This window comes from Gekko japonicus, unplaced genomic scaffold (assembly GCF_001447785.1).
Source record: "Gekko japonicus isolate JY-2015 unplaced genomic scaffold, Gekko_japonicus_V1.1 scaffold2014, whole genome shotgun sequence".
NCBI classification, from domain to species: Eukaryota; Metazoa; Chordata; class Lepidosauria; order Squamata; family Gekkonidae; genus Gekko; species Gekko japonicus.
The window spans coordinates 67,378-74,880 of NW_015163148.1; positions in this window are offsets into that span (position 1 = coordinate 67,378).

Consider the following 7,503-nt stretch of genomic DNA (forward strand, 5'->3'; position numbering starts at 1 on the left):
GAGCGGTGGGTGTTGCCTTCTGACACACTTCCGGTGATGTCAGGGGGTGTGGCATATGCAAATAAGTTATGCTAATGAGCTCCAGCACCTCTTTTTCTATGAAATGACCCCTGGGCTGAGAGAAAGTAGTCCAAGATCACCTAGTGAGCTTCCTCAGCAGTGAGGATTTCCCAGGTCCTAGTCTGAAATGCTATGTTGGCTTTTGTACCAAAACCCCCAGGCTGACACCTGGACATCCTACTGACCAGATGGGCTTCTGAGATTTCAGCAGGTATTGCCCATCTACTTTTCCCAGCATATCTTCAGAAACATAAGGGCTTTTTTAACATATGGAGACTGACTTCTACATCCCTCAATGTGTACTTTTTCAGTGCTTCTGCAGAATGTCGATTTACAGAGAGAGAGAGATATCTCGATTTTAGAAAAGAAAAGCAAACAACCAAAGCTAAGTGAGGTTCCTCATTTTGTTGTTTCTGAACATACTGGTTACAGGTTATGCAACCGAAAGGATGCAATTGCTCTGAGATGGCGAGCCGGTGGGAACTCAGAGTTGGCCTGGTAACATCTGGAATGGAATTACTGCATCATCTCTGTATTTATGCAAGCGTGATGCACGTGCTTCGTGTATGTGCCTGTACACAGGAGCCAGGGAAAAATTAAGCTGAAAAAAGCTCACAAGAATCTCTGACAATGTTTAAAAACCATCACAAAAGAGATGAAGGCCCAGTTTTTGACGGAATTTGCTGCTGCTCTGGATACTGTTAGTGCTGTCACAAAAGCTAGGTCTTCAAGCTCCTATAATGTCTGTCTGTGCAACAGTTTTTGACTTATCTTTTGGAATGCACTGGTTCATATATATAAGGATTTAACCAGTACAACATTTTGTAGATCCAGTCTTCCCTGCAACTCCAGACCATACAAAAAGTTCTGCTGCATCATTAATTCAAATAAGTGGTCTAATCCTTTCTAAGAGATGGGGTTTTTTGGCTAGCCACCTCCCTGGTGTGGTTGTTTTCTGAAACATAAGTGGTTTAAAAAAAAACAAAAAACCCCTGTGTATTCAAATATGCAATTCTTCCATCTGTTTGCTGCAGTGCTCCGTTTCACTGTACCGTGAGACTTCTGCACATATACATCACCCCTAAGAGAGTCATCTACACAGTGGTTAAGAATTCTACTCCAAGGGTGCCAGAAATTCTCTGTTATCATAAACTGGGAATATACTAGCAATCAGATAAACGGCAGTGATGAACGGCAAATGATGAAGTAGATAATGACCTGTGTGGGCTGACTATCTGCAATCAGGCTGCTCTCCTCTGGCCTGATTCATGTTCATACTGGCTGCCCTTCCTTATCTACAAGCATGGCTTCTTCTCATATCATACATCCTATTATGCAGTACCAGTTCCTCCTGCAGAAATGTTGATAGAGATCAGTTCATACGGCAATCCTCTACATGAAGCAAGGTGCAGGAGTGATCCCTGTTCCCATGTATGTGTGCAGAGACACCAGACATGTAGCCACCTCATCATCATAATATCTATACCAAGACGTGAGGTCCTGTTAAGGCAACATGAAAGAACAGAACCTTGAGATGACATTATGTCTTATCAGTCTCTTCCGAGGCTGGATGTATTCACAAAGCTGCCTTATTCTGAATCAGACCATTGGTCCATCAAGGTCAGTATTGTCTACTCTGACTGGCAGCAGATCTCCAGGGTCTAAGGCTGAAGTCTTTCACATTACCTACTACCTGATCCTTAAAAAACCTCAACAACAACTGGAGATACCAGGGATTGAACCTTGGACCTTATGCATTCTAAGCAGATGCTATACCACTGAGCCACAGCCTATCTGCCAAGCATAAATCAGCTTCTTGCACACAAAATGCATCAGTGTTCACAAACTAGAGATCAGATTTGACCATTTGCCACCTGGGTTCAGGAGTTTTAACATTTTGCCCAGTCCTCAAGAAAGGAACCTGTGGTCAGTGGTAGCCCTTTAACAGCTACAAATTGAATGAATAATATTGAACTCTGAAGTTACTGGACAATGATGGCAAAGAGCCAAATGCAGAGATTGTCAGGGTGCCCAGAATATAGGACCAGCATCTTAAAAAACAAAAACAAATTGACAAGGATAAATAAATCAATTACTGTAGCACTTCTCGAGGTTTTAGCTGCTTGTAACAAAATTCTGCCACCAGGTGTCAAGGTGTCTTTTCAGTTTTCTACAGATTCTGCTCTTTGGTGTAGTTTGGTGTAGTGGTTAAGAGTAGCAGACTCTAGTCTGGAGAACAGGGCTTCATTCTCCACTCCTCCACATGCAGCCAGCTGGGTGACCTTGGGTCAGTCACAGTTCTCTCAGAGCTGTTCTCTCAAGAGCAGTTCTATCAGAGCTCTCTCAGCCCCACCTACCTCACAGGGTGTCTGTTGTAGGGCTGCCAAGCCACGGCGGGGGATTCGCACGTCTTCACAGGATCCCTATTGCGGGGGACAGCGATACGCGTTGCACCGCCGTCGCCAGGATGTGACCCTATGCGTCGCTCTGGCAACGGGGCTGTTTGGAGTCCTGTTGCCAGAGTGAAGCATAGCGGCACATCCTGGTGACGGTGGTGCAACGCGTATCACTGTCCCCCGCGGCAGGGATCCTGTGAAGATGTGCAGATCCCACCCTGCGGCTTGGCAGCCCTAGTTTGTTGTGGGGAGTGGAAGGGAAGGGGATTGTAAGCCACTCTGAGTGAAGGGCAGGGTATAAAACCAACTCTTATTCTTTCTTCTAAGATGAACCAATAAAATATTTCCCATCACTACTTAGTATGTTCATAGGGTCAGGTTATAAAATACAGTAAATTATCCTTTTGTTTTTAACCCCTTCCATGAATGGCTGGAAAGATCTAATTGGAACACTGTGTTGAGTGGTGGGCCACCCAGTTCAAGAAGGATAGGCATGAACTAGAAAAGAACTATCAGCTTTCAGATAGTGGGTTGAGACCCATAAGGGGTGCCACTATTGTTACCCAAATAGGTGGTCTCCTAATTAGTCAGGGGAATTATCTTCAAGGAGACAAAGTGAAAGGGGGTTACTGGGATTCTCGACCTATGTATATGAGGATTTTTCCCTTCAGAGAACTCTCAAATAAACCAGGCAGATGTTCAACTGGAAATGTTTTTTATTAAAAAGAGAAGGAATAAAACAAAATGCACACAATAAACACACATACAAGAGCTAACTAAAAGACAGGGAGAAAAGGAGGAAAGCAATTTTAGGGGAGGGCGATAATTACTGATCTTGAAGAGGTCTATGGAAGCAGCAAAATTACAAGCGTTTTGAGAGGGAAAAGAGCCCAACAAAATGGGTGTGTATGCAGAGGATCCAAGACACACATACACTGCTGAGAAGCAGGGTGCTCCAGATATAGTGCAAAAGGTACCCTTGGGTAGGTGACACAATGCTAAATAAACAATAATGGGCTTTTCTGGGGTGGGAGAGGCTTGATGACCCTGCAAGTGCTGGGCAGGAAGGGCTAATGGGTTAGGTGAATAGAATTAAGCATTGATTAAATCACTGCTTAATTAAGGTATATGGGTGCAGGGGAAGTTAATTAATTATCGTTTGGTAGTGTGTGTAGTATAGCCAGATAATCCTAAAATTGTCTGGCGGCCAGATGTTCTAGCTCTTTGAGTGTTATGCACCACTAGGAGGTGAGCTAGACTTTTTTTTTAAGGCAAGTGACATTTCAGAGGTAGTTTTGCCATTGCCTGCCTCTGTGTCACACCCCTGGTATTCTTTGGAGGTCGCCCATCCAGATACTAGCCAGGGCCAACCCTGCATAGCTTCCAAGATCTGATGGGTCAGGCTAGCCTGGGCTATCCAGGTCAGGGCTTGCAGGGGAAGTAAGGTTGGGTGTTGATGGGATTAGTCCATAGGTTTTGGGAGATTCATTGTCCTAAATTATGCATCTCTCCAGGGCGTGGAGGGGGCAGTAGACAGTCGGCTGGTCTTACTCACACTAATAAACTACTTGCCCAGGCTTGTTCCTGACTGACTTCCATTTTGTTTCATTTGGGACCAGGCAGTCTCCTGCTCTTACGAATTCTGGGGTGATATTTTAAGAAGGGTGTTTATAGTTATTCTAGCTATAAATGAGAGGAGGGGTCTGACTGCTAACATTATGACCTTAGAAATATAGTCTTATGGGCATCATTATTTCATTTTTTTTCTAATGAGGAGAAAGGAGTAAGATAAAAAAGGAGAATGAAAGAGAGTAGTAGGAAGAAAAATATCTACAGCATTGTCAAGACATGGTTCCCCTTCACAAGTTTCAACTGCAGGTGAAACCTAATTGAAAGGTTGAAGGCCATACTAGTAAATGAGTAAGGGTTTCGAACACTGATATTTAACTGCTGGGTCTTCCTTAAATGAAGGTGAGTTGTGGCAAGGAACCAGCAATATTTCCTTTTTCGGTTTAGTAATTAGGTGATATAAGAAGGCAAAATACTGCAAGAAGATCAAATCGGAAACAGAGAACATGTGAAAGATAGAAACTGATAGAAAGAGATGGGACTACTGTGACAGACAAGAGCAAAGAATCCCTATTGGAGACACTAGAAACAAAGGAAGCAAGCCAAGGCAGGTCTGCTCAGTAGTAAGTGCCGTTTTATTCAGCAGGGCTTACTGCCTAAAGTGTTCTTGGGATTGCAGCCAAAGTATCTATTTTTCCGTCTGAACTTGCATTAGGTTCTTAGTGGTGAAATGTCGAACATCTGCCTATAGCTGCTACCTAGCACTGGGGTACAGTGGTAGTGGTGAAATGAGGAAAGGAAAGCCCTAGCAACTGCCATTCTGACTCAGATTCTACACATTAGCAGCAACAGGATGGTCCCAGGGTGATGATTTGTCAAGTTGTGTGGGATACCTTTCAGCTTGTGCAGTCGGAGAATGTGGACAGCATTCTTGGAAGCTGGAGATCTACCACCTGCTTATACAAATGTTATTTAAAATGCTTTAAATAAATAAATACCTTTATGGATCAGACCAAGGTGCATTTAATTTCCAACAGCAGCCAGCAAGTGACCAGCCCTCTGGGATTAATGTGTCCGGATAATGTGTAACTTGTATCATGAGGATGACATATTGCTGCCACTTCTTTCTGTTCAGTCTCCAAAATGTAAATGCTTACTTATTCCACTGAGGAATATGATCGCAGCTGCTGCTGCTTTTTTTGTTAGAAATACTTCTGTACCCATTTAAAGTAGCAACAGGCAGGCGGTGGGTTCTGAAGCTGATTGGGCCTGATTATGGATACTGCCTAGCAAATATTTGTGCTATGCAAACCTGCATTCATTCGGTGGGCCCTGCACAGGGCAGCTGTGGAAAAACAGGGCTTCACAGATACCTTGGTTAGCGTTGGGAATTTATGGCACAAGCTTTAGTGGTGTTTATTTCTCCTCTTTTGCCTCTCACTTATATTTCTTGGCAACAACTTCCAATATCGATGCTTTGAGCCATAGGTGTAATCTTCGTGGGGGCGTCGGGGCGTCAGCCTCCGCCGAAATTTTCAGGAAGGTGCTCAGCCTCCCCCGGGAGCTACCCTTGCTCCTAGCAAAGCAATGCCTCTGGTTCAGCCCCAGCCCCCCCCCCTGCAAGCTATCAAAGGTTGCCATTTCGGTGACTGAAGTTGCCAAAGGAATCACAAAATTGGGCATTTGGATTTAAGTGTAGTCTAGCCGGTTGAGGACAGCAATGGGACAGTAGAAAATCTGGCACTTTTCACACACCCCACCCTTCCTCTCCTAGGTGACTTGTGGAATTTAAAATCTTTCTTCTGCCATCTTGGGAAGTGTATTGTTTTATTTGCTGGTATATTATAGGCATTTTAACGTTGGTTTTAACTGCATTATTTAGGGACCCATTATTTATTGTATTTGTTCTGTTGTAAGCCACCCTGAGCCTTGTTTGCAGGGTGGGGCAGCCTAATAAATCTAAATCAATAAGTAAAGGTTTCAGGTGGGTAGTCCTGTTGGTCTGCACTAGAAGAGCAAGATTTGAGCACCTTAAGGGCCACACAAGAATTCCAGGCTATAAGCTTTCCCAGGGCTGTTTTTGGGCACGAACGCACTGGAACACAGTTCCGGCTGGCTTCTGAACCTGCCCTGCCCCCCTCCCTTGCCAAAAGCCTGCTCTGTGCATGTGCAGGGAAATTTTCCTCCTTCTTGGCTCTGGCATCAACTCTTTCCTTCTCCAGTCTAGCCTATTTCTTGCTTGGGTGGTGAGAAATTCCTCTTTTATCTCTTATCAGGAGTCACTCCGTAGCTTCCCTACAGTGTGTGTGTGTGGGGGTGGGGTTTCAGAGTCCTCTACCCAAAACCCGTTTGATCTTGGAGCTTTTTTTTTTTTGAACTGCAAGCATAGTACGCTTTCTGCAATGGCAGTTGGCAGAGGGTGCTATTTGCCAGCTCTAAAGTTTTGCTCCTCCAGGCTGCACAACTTTTGCTTCTTTTGGTGAGCTTTTGTGTTGTAAATGTGGAAATCCTTGGGGAACAAGGTGAGTTCCCTCCTCCTGTGGCCACCCCCCCTTCCCCTTTATTTTGAACACCAAAGCAGAAAGAAAGGTGGAGTGTGTGTGTGTGTATGGACAGAGAGAGAGAGAAAGGGAGAGGAGTAGAAAAAACTGTGAATTAAAAACAATATATATCTTCTAATCAGGTTTCTTACTATTTGCTAGTGAGTTTCTCTGGATCCTAAGGGGGAGGGAGATTTCAGGCCAGTGTGTGCGGGGAGGGGGGTGGAAGAGAAATACTGATAAGAAAGCTTTTGATTTCTCCCTTTACTAGAAAAAAATGCACTTAAAAAAAACATAGAGAAAATGAAAGTGATACAAGGCAGTGGCTGGCTGTGTAATCCAGTGACGAGGGGAGGAGTATTGAAGCCCAGGTGGGGGCAAGAAAAAGAAAATGAAGATTCGAGGATGGAGGGAAATCAAAGGAGAAGTGGGAAAGTTGCCTGTGATGCTGTGTCCCCAGCCCGATCTGGCTCGGTGTAGGTTTCTGCAGCCTCTTTCTCTCTCTCTCCCCTCTGGTGCACCAAGGGGGAGCTCCAGCTACCAAAATATGATAAGAACAGTTTTGGAAAAAGTGCAGAAAAGAGCAACTCGAATGATAAAAGGGTTGGAACACTTTCCCTATGAGGAAAGGTTAAGGCGCTTAGGGCTCTTTAGCTTGGAGAAACGACGACTGAGGGGTGACATGATTGAGGTTTATAAGATTATGCATGGGAAAGAGCAGGTAAAGAAAGAGGTACTTTTCTCCCTTTCTCACAATACAAGAACCCGTGGGCACTCCATTAAATTGCTGAGCGGTCGGGTTAGAACGGATAAAAGGAAGTACTTCTTCACCCAAAGAGTGATTAACACTTGGAATTCACTGCCACAGGAAGTGGTGGCAGCTACAAGCATGGACGGCTTCAAAAGGGAATTAGATAAGCATATAGAGCAGAGGTCCA